We start from the raw sequence: 15,454 nt of genomic DNA, 5'->3' as shown, positions 1-15,454 counted from the left end.
GATGTAGACTATTTAAGAGAAACGTAAAAAGTATAAGTGAAGCATCTTATGCCCCAAGTACCTCCCACTGAATGTTCTACCTAGGGTTCATTAACCTAGACAATCCAGCTACTGATTTTATTCTAAGTCGTCTTTTTAAACTCTGCTAATAAACAACGTTTGTCTATGAAATATGAACAAGTTCAAGTAGTCACATTTAAACACTTTAATGGACTGTCCTTAACTTGCATGCATGCATTAAATCTATCTAATTCACCTTTTCAGGTAAGTTTCCAGGTAGGGGTGTTACGTTTCCGTCAACTTAAATACCCCAGCCTAGACAAAACCTGTCTTAGACAAAAGGTCCCTTATAGATAGATTTGCTACACTTTAACCTTTTATTAGCCAATTTAATTCTATTAAACTGATTAAAAGATCAAAGCCTTAGGGTTGCTAATCATATTAGAACCGTGATCTTAGTTCTATGTGATCCAAGTTTTAAGCATTTTAAAACCATGAATTAAACCTAAGTGAGCATGCATGTCTTTCTTATTTCTTTTAGTTCTAATTTCTCTTTAACTTTTAAAAAGAAACAACTAAAACCATTGCGCACAACGAGGCATTTATAACATTTATAAAATAACCTATGTGCAATTTCCGGTCATTACTATATATAACTTTTATATAACGTGTAACAACCAAGTAAACATGCTATCATTCACCCTTATACTATAACAATTATAATATAAAGATGATGCATGTCAATGCTTTTTATGCATGCATAAATATAACTCTTATATTATATGATTCATGAGCATGCTCTTACATAATTAAAATCATGCTTCTTTAAATTATAACAATTACAATAAAGAGATGATGCATGACTATTGCATAATCTAAGGTGGGATTTACTATATGTGCATACCATATGACATATAAAAAACATACATCGCATGTAATAAATAAAGGATTAATTGACCAGGATGAGCCTTTACAAAAATCGAAATGAAAAAACCCTATCTATTACATTTTCCATCGAGCAAATAGGTTCACAGGCGAACCGGGTCTTGAACCGCCAGGAGGTCTTCCATCGTGTAGTAAAAGTCGTAGGTAGATGATCGTTCAACACGCACTAGACAATAGGAGCATTATTAAATGATCGCGTAGACGACGACGAGGCTGCAAAACCTGATCGTCTATGCGATCGCGTAGCGCGACGACAGGTAAACGATTTACCTTGCGTTATTAAGCGATCATTTAGTCAATTACAAAGCGATGATGCTTGCTGACCTAAACGATCGTCTATGCGATAGCTTAGCGCGACGACAGGTAAATTATTTACCGTGCGTTACTAAGCGATCGTTTAGTCAGTTACTAAGTGAGGAAGCTTACTGACCTAAACGATCATCTAGTGCACGAGCGCGTTAAACAATCCGCGAGTATCTCATCTTCTACACGATGCGATACTCAACGATCGCGTACCCAATCGTCAAAACGATAAGATCAACTTTTGATCGCATACCCCATCATTTAACCGATGTATTCAACAGCAATCGCGTACTCCATCGTCTTTACGATGCGATCAACAGCGATCGAGTACCACATCTTCTACACGATGCGATCAACCTTAGATTGCCTCCTTCCTTGAAGAACCACAACGCTTGCCCAGAACTTCTTCGAACGACTCAAAACTTCAAACAAACATTGAATACAGAATCGATAACGATTATTAATGCCCCAAAACGCAGGGGCCTTTACAAACAATAGCAAATGTAAAAGGATGTAAATCAAACCAAGGCTAATCATCTCGAAAACATCCATTAATCCACACATCCACAGCAAATTTAACCATTAAACAGTGTAGAAATGCACCCACCATGAATGTAAATGTCATTTCGTTGCAACTGATGAAATCGGAGTATCAGAACTTGGCTTTGATACCATTTGAAGGAACTCTTACCTAAGAGTTCCATGAGCACGTTTGATCGTTCCAATCTCACAGTGGCCGAAATACAATAATATACATTCAATGCACAGTTATGCAAACAAAACTTAATTAACAACATATTAAGAACACGATATAACAAGGGTGAAAGTTCCATACTAGTTGAAGACAGTCTTCGAAACTTCAGAACTCAATGCAGCGGAACCTTCCACCCGATCAACCAATGCCCAGTAGTAGCGTCGACTACAGTAGCACGAACAACCGCACGAAAACGAATGTCGCGGGGACGACACCACCAGAAAAGAGCCCGGGTATTCTTGGAGTGAGAACCCAAAGTGTGGTCTTTGGTGAATTTGGTAGAGGAAGGAGGAAACACGGATTATGTAGGTGATAAGCAAGTGGGAGGGAAAAAGCGCTATCGCATCGGAAAATGCTTATCGTTTAGGAGAAGCTATACGATCGTGTAGATTTTACTGAACGATCGTTTAGCAAACTCGGCACACTATACGATCGTGTAGGAACTAGTGTGCGATCGTTTAGGCGCGAGGCGACTACCATGTTGGCTCTTGATTTTCTTAAGCGATCGTTTTCTTTTCACCAACACGGTATCCTTCTTTCTTTTGGACGAATGATCAAAATGAAAACTATTTTCATTTTAGTTCATTGGTTACAATAGCTGACGCTGCCCCACTAACCTACGTCCAAAAGTGAATTTTTGGATTAATTATCATATAATTAACCAACTAATTAATTAATAAATATAATCATATTATAATTTTAACCTATAGCTTGATATCACATATCTACTATAGTATTTTCTCCTCTACATGATATAAATCATATTTATATCTAATTTCCTCCAAAATAATGTATCTCATACATTTAGCCAATTATATCATATATAATTAACTAGTCCAATTATATCATATATAATCGAACTTCCTCTTGTCAATTTGAACATTTCAAATTAACCAAAACACTGGTTCTCGACTTTATCCAAGCTACCAGGGGACCTAATGGACCTGTGGCTTGAAGCTCCAACGGTACGTGAATAGCTGACTAAACTACATGGGCAAAACAGTAATTTGGCCCAATTGTACTTAAGAGCAATTTGTGAAGGGTCATCGTACTGTTGATTGGTTATATCCAATGGACACAGAAATATATTTGTAGTACGAAGAGTGCAGTTGTTGTTCTTTAGTGGAGTGTCTGATAGTTAACAGGTGGTGAATAGTGTAATTAAAGAGTTTAATTAATTATTCATGTATCGTTGGAGCTTCAAGCTACAGGTCCATAAGGTCCCTTAGTAACTCAAAGGATTTAATTGAAAATCAGTTTTTGGGTTTATTTGAAATGTTCAAATTAATAAGAGAGAATTTAATTATATATGATATAATTAAATAGATTCAATTATATATGATATAATTGACATAACGTATATAATACATTATAGTTTAATTGGAGGAATAAATATTTAAATGTGATTCAAATATATTTTCTATGAATGAGATTCATCGATGTTAAATATAATATAAATATGATTTATATTAAAATCCATAAAATAGAGAAAAAGAACTATAGTTTATATTGTATAAGATGCAATATTAAAACTATAGGTTATAAATATAGTATGATAAGTTGGTTATCATATTTATTTATAATTATTATTTATTTGATAATTAAACCATTTTTCTCTCTAACCACCTGGAAGTTAAGCAGTTTTTATGGCAAAATGGAATAAAATAAAATTTGATTTTATTATTCCATATCTAAGTGTTACACGATTGATAGATACACAATTTGGTTGAGAGCCTATGCAATAGACTCCTTTCACTATACAATTGAAGAAAACTCTATGCGATAACTTGTTCTTCATTCAATCGTCTTCCTCCACCAAACCACAAACTCCCTTTTAATCAAAATAGCCAAAGTCCACCACTCCTAGGTTCTCACCCCGAGAATACCAAGGTCACCAAGTGGTTGTGTCCTCTTTTGGTTCGAGATCTTGTTGCTGTTTAAAGTATTCGTGACTGTTCATGGTGTGACTGTACGATGGATTTACTTGAAGAAGAGTTCTTCAAAGGTATAATCTCTAAACTCTTTTTCTAGTTCAAAAGCATGATGTTATGTTATGATGCATAATCTGTACTGTTTTACTGTAAATGTTTGTCTCAATCGAAATGAGATTTGGACGATCCGCTTTCGCTCATAGGTTCTCTGTAAAATGAGTTCCTTCATCCTTCTCCCAATAGTTGGATACCACTTATCCTCTATTGGAATCCTAAGAGAATAAGGAGGTTACTCTCATGGTAGTTTTCGAGATCGCTCATGGAGTTGTTCGTGATCAAGATTGTTTGGAGATCCATTCGTTGGAACCCTGGAGAGGCTTGTTTGTGACATTAGGGAAACTACAAATGTAAGAATCGTTCTAATCTTTTCCCTAATGCATGCTAATTTACATGTTTATAAATTCTGCTTTGTATAATGGTTTTTTTAACGTAAAAATCAATTTGCAAGATGTAAGGCATTCTAACGCAACACTTTCGCTACGGGTTTTAATCCCCCTATGCGCTTTACATCTAGTTTTTCGAAGAGCCTCCAAAAAGTGTTAGGTACTTGGTTAGATTTTAGTACAACTTTTCACCCATAGAGTGATGGCCAAACGAAGCGCTTGAACCAAATGTTGGAAGATATGTTACACGCTTGTCTATTGGAGTTTTCAAGGAGTTGGAACTTTCACTTACATTTGATGAAGTTTGCTTATAATAACAGTTACTAGGCTACTATTAGCATGTTGCCATTTGAAGCTTTGTATGGGAAGAGTTGCAGGTCGTCGATTTACTGGGATACGGTCGGTGAATGGGAATGTTAGGACTTGAATTAGTACAAACTACAAATGAAGAAATACAGAAGATTAGAGCATGAATGCAAACAACTCAAAGTAGACAGAATAGTTACATTGATGTTAGGCATAAAGACCTGGAATTCGAGGCAGATGATAAGGTGTTTTCAAAGGTGGCACCTATAAAAGGTGTTCTAAGGTTTGGTAAAAAGGGGAGGCCAAGTCTAAGATTTATTGGGCCTTTCGAGGTTTTGGAGCGAATTGGCCCTATAGTTTATCGATTGACATTGCCACTATCTCTCTTTACAGTTCATAATGTCTTCCATGTTTCTGTGTTGAGGAAGTATTTGACAAATTCATCTCATATATTAGATTATGAGTCTTTACAATTGGAAGAGAATCTGAGTTATGAAGAGAAGCCTATTTGAATTATTGCAACGGAAACGAAGACTCTATGCAATTGAGAGATAACATTATCGAAAGTTTTATGGCAAAATCATAAGTTTGAGGAAGCAACATGGAAACGAGAGGATGGGATAAGACACAGTACTCAAAAGGTTAAGGAGATGAGACGAGTCCCATATGCATCTACCGTTGGCAGTTTGATGTATGCGATGCTTTGTACTAGGCTAGACATTTGCTATGCTGTGGGAATAGTTAGTAGGTATCAGTCTAACCCAAACTAGGGTCACTGAACCGTAGTGAAGAACATCCTCAAGTATCTTCGAAGAACGAGGGACTACATGCTCGTGTATGGATCTAGGGATTTGATCCTTACTAGATATACAGATTCTGACTTTCAAACTAATAAAGACTCTCGGAAGTCCACTTCAGGGTCAATTTTTACTCTTAACGGGGGAGTTGTAGTGTGGCAAAACACTAAGCAAGGGTGCATCGCCGACTCCACGATGGAGGACGAGTACGTAGCGGCTTGTGAAGCTTCTAAGGGGGCCGTTTGGCTCAGGAAGTTTCTGAAAAATTTGGAAGTTATTCTAGATATGTCTAGGCCCATCACCCTTTATTGTGACAATAGTGGTGTTGTGGTGAACTCCAAGGAGCCCAGGAGTCATAGGCGCAGCAAACACATAGAGCGGAAGTATCATCTGATTCGCGAGATAGTGCATCTAGGGGATGTGATCGTCACGAATATCGCTTCGAAGCACAACGTTGTTGACCCATTACAAAGGCTCTCACGGCTACAGTGTTTGAGGGTCACCTTCAGAGCATGGATCTACGGGACCGCCCGCGGCTAGACTAGGGTAAGTAGGAGATTTTATTGTACTGGGCCATAATGCCCTAGTTTATTGTTTTGTACTAGTTTTTTGTACACCCCACTCACTTTAGAACAAGTGGGAGATTGTTTGGGATGATGCCCTAAACTCTCGTGTCATGTATTTTGTAAACACAGTTTTGTATGAACGCTTGTGATGTATAATATATGATATTTTCTTCACTACTTGTCTTTGAACATTGGATGTTTTATTTGCTTTACCATAAACCAATAAACTAGAATCCCTGATTGTCATTATGTAACTTAAGCATGTATGTGGTGACATACAAGTGGATCATGTCTTAAGTGATAACCAAAATGGTCTATAGTATATGGATATAGGAGGGAAACCTTATCCTGGTACCGCTATGAATGCGGCCTGCTTTGTAGAATAGTTACAAGTGATGTGACTTGCTATAGATGGTCTGATCCTGATCATTCATGTGGTGACGTGCGAGCGAGGGCGTCTTATACAAAGAGTTTGTATAAGACCGAACCACGAAGTGTTAACATCTCGGTATATATAACGTCATTCATGATAGAGACTTCACTTCACTAGGATGACCATAGGTAACATGATCTCAATCCTGAGTAAGTTGGGAACTTCCGCCTTTGAGGGCGGTCCTTTAATTTGCATGGGTGCGAGTGGCCTGATCGTTGACTCAAACCTACCATTTTGAGGATTCGTCTGATTTGGGAGCTAGGAATTCAGCTACACAAGATGGAATTCACTCCTTCCTCGAAGCAGGGGTAAGTAGATAGATTGCTCCCTTAAGGGCTAATCCCGAGGATTGAATGATGTGACATCACACACCTTCTCATGGCTTGAGAAATGTCCACACATAGTAGGACTATGTTGTATTGTTTAATAGAGGGATCAGTGGTACTTAAGGAGTTAGATGTAACAACAGGGACAAAACGGTAAATTGACCCAGCTGTACTTACGAGCATCGGCGAAGGGTTATCGTACTGTTGATTGGTTATATCCAATGGACACATAAATATATCTGTGGTGAGGAGAGTTCAGTTGTCGGTCTTTAATGGAATGTTTGGCAGTTAACGGATGGTGGATCTCGTGGCTAAAGAGTTTAATCAGCTATTCACGTACCGTTGGAGCTTCGAGCCATAGGTCTATAAGGTCCCCTTAGTAGCTCAATGGATTCAAATTGAGAATCAGTTTTTGGGTCAGTTTGAAGTGTTCAAATTGACAAGAGAAAGTCCGATTATATATGATATAATTGAACTGATTAATTATATTTGATATCATTGACTTTATGAATGAGATACATTAATTAAAGGAAATTGGATATAAATATGATTTGTATCTAGTGGAGGAGAAAACACTATGGTTTATATATGATATTAAATAATAGGTTAATGAATATAATATGATTATATTTATTATTATTAATTGGACAATTATGGGATAGTTGGCCGCCGTTTTCTCCGTAACTGTGTGTTAGTGGGAAGTTTGATCAGTTTTCATAACTAAAGAATAAAATGAAAATCATTTCATTTTGCAAGAAATCACGTAATTTGCTCAAGTAAAGTGTGTGCTTCCTATCGCTTAGTAAACTCAGAGACTATACGACAGCTCAAATTTACGACACGATCACATACACGTGCACACATCTTTCTAAACGATCGCCTACGTTTGACTAAACGATCGTATAGACAGTCGCAACCTTTTTCCTACTCAATCGTGTACACTCTTCTAAACAATCAAGCATTTTGTCTATACAATAGACTTACCCTTCTCCCACTTGCTTGATCGTTGTATACGATCTTCATATCCTTCTCCTCTCTACCAAATCCCAACAGAGCCCACTCTTTGGATTCTCACATCGAGAATACTGAAGGTTCCAAATGGTGGTGTCGTCCTCATCTTTTTTATGTTCGTGTGGAGGTTGTTCATGAGCAGACGATCGGGTGTTGGTGAACGATTGACTTGACGTTCCAGCGAGAGCGAGAGGAGCCTGTTTGCTTAGAGAGAATGAGCTTTGCTATGAAGAAAGAATCTTCAACTGGTATGTATTCGTTCTCTTGTTGGTTATTTCTTAAAGCACGTCGGTAATTTTGTAGTATAATGCATATCTGTCATGTTTGAATGTAAATGTGGTGATTCTGTCACAATGTCTTTGGAAAGATTTGTTTCCTCTTAGAGACACTCTTGTATAAGAGTTCCTTCAAAACCAACCCATGAACCAACCCAAACCAACCCGAATTTATTATTAACTTTAAAATATATTTTTTATTACGTATAACACAATTATTTATACAATTGATTTTAATTTTATTTAATTCCAATATTTTTTTGAATAATTTATTCTTCAACAACTAAGTAGTTTCTTTGCACTTTAGAAAGAAAAATTTCACTATATAAATTGAAATTGAGTTGTTAATCTTAATAAATATACGAAAATAATTAAATTAGATTTTTATATATTTATGTTTTGCTTCTTTAAAACAAAATTTTAAATAAATGACCCGATTAGCCTGAACCAACCCAACCCAAATATTTCATGGTTGGGTTAGGTTGGGATCATTTTTTTAATAAGCATTATTCGAGTTGAAAAAATTTACAACCCGAACAATTGGGTTAGGTCTAAAAAAGTCTTTCAACCCAATCCAACCCAACTCATGAACATCCCTACTCAAAGCTCCTTTAGGATTAGAAATTTTGAGGTCAAAAGTTTCTTAAAGAGGAAAGAATTTAACATTATGAATATCTTAGGTAGTTATCATTAAATTATCTTGAATTATTTGAGCGATATTTTGTTAAATTGAGGCTAAAATTAGATTTTGGAGGTAAGATAATTAATTTAAATGATATTTGTAAAGATTTGGAAATTTGAATTTAATTAAAGGGAAGTTGGATAAATAAATTTGGAGAAGATTTGGAATTTGGGTTAAATAATAAAATATTTGGGGCAAGGACTATCCTAGACTATACTAACTACCTCTTGCTATAGTAAATATTATTTTATAGCACCCAATTAGTTATGGTCAACACTTTAAAACCCCATTTGCTATGCTACAGTTTTTACTATTTTGCAATCATTATTTTTTTTTTATTATTTGCTATAGCTACACTCTTTGCACTAAAAATATATTTATGATTGACCCTTCACAAATTGATTGTAAGTACAGTTGGACCAAAATTACCGTTTTGTCCCTTGTTAAGTACCACTAATCCCTCTGATGAACCATAAGTTAGTCCAACTATAACTGGACCCCTCAGAGAGGGTGTGACATCACATTGTTCAAGCCCCAAAATTAGTCCTTATGGGAGCAATTTCTCTACTTACTCTAACTATAGAGAATGAATGAATTTCTTCTTGTGTAGCGCGTTCTCAGCTCCCCAATCAGACGAATCCCCGAAATGGTTGGCATATTGAGTCAGCGAAACTATTCAATCTTGTTGGTCTTTTGGCTTTTAATTTCAAATTAATTAATTTTGATTAATTAATTAATATTTTGATGATAATAAACCTGCTTTTATTTATTAACAATTTAAGAGTTTTGAAGTGTTCATTGTATAGAGCTCGTAACAGTGATTACAACGCAATTTGAATCATTCAAACCGGAGCTCAAACGAAAAAGATATAACCGAAACAAGTTTTTTCGAAAAGAAAATACCGTTGACTTGGCTTAATCGAACCATTTGCATGTTGACATGTGAAAGCATGTGAGCTGAATGGTGGACCCCTAGGAACATGACATGTGGAAATCTATTTATATTAACAAGAAAAGGAAAGTTAAAAGCATTTAATGTTTTTTCGATAGTTGGAGAGATTTACTCGAATATATTTTTTTTATTATTTCTTTTAGCCGTTGAAAGGACAACACGTGGCAGTGTGTCCCTCATCCTCCCTCTCAACCGGCTGCAGTAATAGTTATTATTATATTATTATAATTTAAATGGTTTATTTATTTGAAGCCAACCAGGATGTGACATGTGGCACCAACGGTTCTTTTCTCTTCCTCCTCCCCTATTTGAAGCCCGAAAATGGAGGAAAATTTTGAGAAAATTCAGCAAAAATTCAGCAATAGTTTGAGAGTAATCGGGCATAACTTTTTTTTTTTTTTTTTTTTTTTTTTAATTTTGAGCTTCAAATTTTGTATTTTTTAATAGTCATTTGAGGGCTTTAATATGTAAGAATTATTTTTACAAAGATTGTGAGCTAGATTTGTATATCCACTCTTGAAGAGAATATTTTCTATCTTGTTCTTTATTTTTAGATTTTAAAAAAAAGTTGCTTTTGATTCCGAAAAAGAGCGGTTCTAATGGTTTGATTGTTATCCATGGAAATGATTGAGTTTACTCTTGAACTCGCAAAAAAGAGCGGTGTAGCGGTTTGACTCTAATCCGTGAAAAGAGTCGTGATATCCTTATTCAAAATCTCAAGAAACACTTGAAAGAGTGGATGTAGATCGAGTTTGATCAAACCACAATAAAAATCTCCGATGTTAATTTATTTGACTCTATACTACTTTAATTTTGTAATTATTGTGTTATTATAGTTTATTACATGAAATTAATTGCAATATTTGTTCTAGAAATTTTTTGTTCATATTTGTTTACTTTGATTGGAAGTTCTTTGATTTGTGTATCTTTTACCAATTTTATTATTAGAATTAAATAGAGTGCTTAAAAGTGTTGATTTTAATTTATTGATTATTTTGGATTGAATTTATTATTTAAATTACTTTCTAGCAAAAAATTTATTAATTTACTTAATTGGACCCATTTAGTGAAAAAGTTTTGATTAGTTTTAAGAAACTCTATTCACCCCTAGGATTGCCATATCAATCCTACGACTCTCATCCATGCAGATCAAAGTATAGTTTTTATAGGCAGGAGTTCACAACTTAGTCAAGTCACCTATGGTCATCTTAGTGAAATGTAAGTCTCTTCTAGCAATAGTATTATATAGAGGGACTATTCATTTTGTGGTCCAAAATTATACAAGCCATTTGTATAGAATACCCCACTCATATGTCTCCACATTATGATCAAGATCAGATCATTTGTAGTACTTTACAATAATTGTAACAACTAGAACGTATTCGTAGTGTCACCATAATAAGGTATCCAGTCTTATCTATCTACATGATCCACCTGTATGTCACCACATACAAGTTTAAGTTACAGAAGATAACCCTAAATCTTAGTATATTGATTTTTGTGGGTTAATGCAACTAAATATCGAATAAAATACTTTTTCTTTTATTAGATAAATAAACATTTTGTACAATACAATTACAAACTACAGGAGATTTAGGGTATCAACCCCAACAAACTCCATCATTCTCTCTCGTCCCTTCGATCTGAGCAGCAGCCACCCAAGCCAGTCATTTTTCTCTCTCACGTTTCCTAAACGTCTCACTTCTTCAGTCGACCAACCACATGTGTTCGTTCAACTTGTCGCCCGGTTCGTGAAGATGTCGTTGGCTCCAGCTAGACTCGCTTGCAGACGTTTTCTCTCTTTCCCTCTCTGTCCATTGCGCGCATCTCATCGCTGACATTGACCCGATCACCATCGTTCGTGAGCCACTGCCTTGGATTTTTCGTCGGAAATTGCCAAACTTTGTGGAATTTGAAGATTTGGGTAAGGATTGGTTATTTTTGGGTGTTTTCTTTGAGTTCATCAAGATTTTGGATTGACAAATTGTGGTTGTGATTGACTGTTGCTGCGTTTGGGTTTTGGTTGTTAGATTTGAGGTATGGAGGGATTTCAAGATCTTCGGTGTGCTATCCAGCGGATTTGGAAGTAGTTCAACAAGATTTTTAGTAAGTATCAAAATTTGGAGCCTTTTTTGGATTAATTTTTTATACTGTAGGGTTATAATCTTCAAATTTTGGTGATTGATTTGGAATCGTATTGTTGGAGAGATTGGGGGCAGTTTGGATTAAACCATACTTTCGGTAAAGTTATTTTGATTTATTTGGTTAAATTATGATTGAAATTAGCACCTCAAAGTTGAAATTAAATTTTGGTTTATTATTTTAGGGTCTTGTTTGGCAAGGAGAAGATAAGTTTGCTTGAGTATATTTTGGGCTTAAATTTCGAGATAAGTAATCTTACTATTGGAACCACCTTTGATCCAAGTGACCTAGACAATATAATTTAATAGATTTATTTGGATGATATTGAGAAACAAGATATGACTAGAACTGTTTTATGAGCATGATGATTAAAGTACGTTACTAATATGACGATCATTAGATTATGATACTGATATGACTATGATTAAAAAATGCTAGTGATAACTATGATTTGAGTATGTCACTGTTAAGACTATGAGTGGGACCTTGAAACATGTACTATGATTTATGTTGTGAAATTTTCTGAAAGCATGATATGTCAATAGATAAGATTGACGATTTACTTTCCTAACGCTGCTTTGCTATCGGAAGTCGACGAATTTACTACTATATTACTTGAAGCCGATGGATTTTCTATTATGTTATCGGAAGCCTATGGGTTTCCTACTATGTTACCGGATACCTACAAGTTTTCTACTATGTTGTCGAAAATCAGCGGATTTCCTACTATATTACTGTGTGCCGATGGGTGCCCTACTTTGTTTGAAAGCCTTCGTACTACCAGATGCGTGTTAGGTTAAGTTAAATCGTGCTTAGATGGCTATTTAGGATTTAATTATCATATGCATGTCCCACTATACGTTACATTTATTGGATTTAAGTGCATAACCTGACCCCCGTAGTTGGATTACTTACTGAATATTTTATACTCATCTTTTCTTATGTTATATTTTTCAGGTAAGGGAAAAGATACATCGGCGAATGATAAGAGAAACCCATGATCGTGCCACTGGGACTAGACAGATGCTTTCACTCATGTTTTCATATTTTAAAATACCAGAATTTAGAAAACTTTTAGTGTTTGTCTGGCTGGTGTTTCTAGACAATTTTTTTTTTTTTTAGTAATGTTTTGTTTAAATTAAGGGTACCCTGATGAATGATTTTTAGTTATTTAGCTTTATAAAAGTTATTTATTTTATAACATTTATTTAGTTTTAGCCAATTCATGAAAAGTGTCATTTTTAGATTTATTGACCTATCACAAATTCTAGGGAGTCAGGTCGTTACAGATGTTATATCGAAGGTTAAGGTTTGCCTTTATTTACTTCCCCATCTTTTATTGTTGGCTTTTGAACTTTTCTTGGACCAATTCTTTGGATATATGTTTAAATAATTAATGGAATGGTAAGATTACCAAAATAAATATCTAAATCAGGTATTTATTTGCATCCTTGTTTGAGATGAGGGATGTGCAATTTTATGTTTTTAGGATTCAACTTATTTTATTTTTCCAATTTTCTAACTAATATTCAGTCTCAATCTCTTATCTCTCTAAATACATTCTATCTTACATTCAATCTTTAAGAATCTTATCTCTATGTCAATACAATTTTGTTTTTCACCTTATTATAAATTCAAGATTCAAAACATCGATGTTGATGTAAGTATCAATTTTATAGAAAAATTGATGTCGATAAAAATTTCAAGAAACTTTATGGATGAAAATTATTATAATTAATTTATAAAACTTTGATCATAGATTAGTTAGACTTTAATTAACCATTTTTAATTATCATCTTTATAAAATAAGACAATGTTTAGATGTATATATAAATATTTTATTTAAAATCGATGCGAAAGTAGAAATTTAAAAAGGAAATAGAAATATAATTTCAAAATAATATCAAAACTTGGTAATTAATTATAAAAATAAATGAGACACGATATATCTACATAAAAAAATGTAAATTATTTATTATAAAATGTAGATATCTAATTCTAAAAAGATGAACTTGGAACATCTAATTTATAATCTTGATAATTCTGATAGAAATTACAATATTGCTCCAAAGTCATCCTACATTGAAAATGTTGAAGATAGTTACCTAAAATAAATGAAGTACTCGTACGACCGACATATAGATCTTTTTGTGTTTTTTTTATTCAATTTCTTTGGAAATGAAAGTTTGAGAATGAAAATAAAACTAGAAATTGAGAAAAATTGTAAATTAGAAAAAGTAACACATTGAAAAAGCTTCATCTTTTGTCAAAAATGACATTGACATGTAATCAAGACTATAAAACTATTAAAAAAATGAACTGAACTAATGTAGCTAATTCTTTAAAAAAAAATTATCGAACTTTTCTCGAAAGTTCATCGAAATGGGGGAAAACAAAGTTTCCCCTATCAAAATTTCACTACAAGAATTTTTACCTGATCCGATATTTTTTCCCAACGCATTCATTTTCATTGGCATAGGCGTATTTTATCTCGACGAAAATTTAATGTGTCGGCCAAAATAAAGTAACGTGCACATTTTTTCAAAAAATTTATGCCGACGAAAATTAAAACTTGTTCCGACAAAATATGTGTGGCGAAAAATCTTTAAAAACCCCCTTCTTCTTTTCCCCCCAAAATTTTCCTCTCTCTTTCTGTTCCCTCAACCCCCTCTCGTTTCTTCTGTGTCCCCCTCCCTCTCCCACCACCCACCACCCCCCACCCCCCCCCCCCCCCCCCCCCCCCCCCTTTCCCTTCCGTCTACCTCCACCCCACCGATCCAACCCTCTCTCCCACCTTTCCCTTCTGTCCCCTCCCCTCCCCCATTTCCCTTTTCCCTCAAGTCCCCCCACCGATTCAATCCCCACCCACCACCCCCGCCCCCCAATTTTGTTTCCTTTTTCCCCTTTCCTTTCCATCCCCTCCCCCACTACCTCATTTCCCTATTATTTTCTCTTTCTCCCTCCATTTTTTTTACACAAATGGCCACCGCTCCAACACCGAACGCCAATGTACACCACCTTCGCACGTTGTCGCACACTACTATTGCACGCACTTGTTGGTTCTTCTTCTCTTTGCTTTTTTCTAATAATGTTATTCGTAGGTTGTGTTTGTGTTATTATTCTGATAAAGGGTTTTGTTTCAGATTAGAATTAAGATATTCATATGTTTATGAATAAAATTGTTATTCTATCTTTGGTTTGTATATGGATGAATATAATGAAGGATGAATTATTTGTGTATTTTGGTTTTAATTTTGTACATGAGATTCATTTGTTAATATTGAAGTTTAATCTTTCCTTTTTATGGATATAATATGCTTTAAGTTTTAAAATGAAATTGATAAGGATGTTTAAAGTAAATTAACTAAATTTCACACTTTTACCTTGTTAGTTTTAAATCATTGATTGACCCAAAAAAAACTTAAGTTGATAGGTAAAGATAAATTTGATATCATATCATCTAAAAAAACTCTAGTAAAGAGTCGTTTTGTTTGATTGATTAAAAAGATTGTGAGGAAAAATGAAAACTTTGAAAAAAAAATTAGAAAATGGAAAACATCTAACCCTTTAGCTTTATTTACTTAGCTT

General features: G+C 34.6%; 1 long non-coding RNA gene across 1 annotated transcript; it reads left to right on the top strand.

The window, feature by feature from the left end:
* Positions 1-11,307: 11,307 nt before the first annotated feature.
* LOC120091835 (uncharacterized) lies at positions 11,308-13,077 on the top strand. The gene is made up of 3 exons (XR_005485846.2): positions 11,308-11,648; positions 11,755-11,830; positions 12,824-13,077. It is a non-coding gene; the product is annotated as an uncharacterized LOC120091835 (long non-coding RNA).
* The last annotated feature ends 2,377 nt before the right edge of the window (positions 13,078-15,454 follow it).

The sequence above is a fragment of the Benincasa hispida genome, chromosome 11 (assembly GCF_027475165.1).
Source record: "Benincasa hispida cultivar pf3 chromosome 11, pf3_genome.v1.1, whole genome shotgun sequence".
NCBI classification, from domain to species: domain Eukaryota; kingdom Viridiplantae; phylum Streptophyta; class Magnoliopsida; order Cucurbitales; family Cucurbitaceae; genus Benincasa; species Benincasa hispida.
The sequence above is the reverse complement of the archived record's forward strand: the minus strand, read 5'-3'. Positions and strand labels throughout refer to the sequence as shown.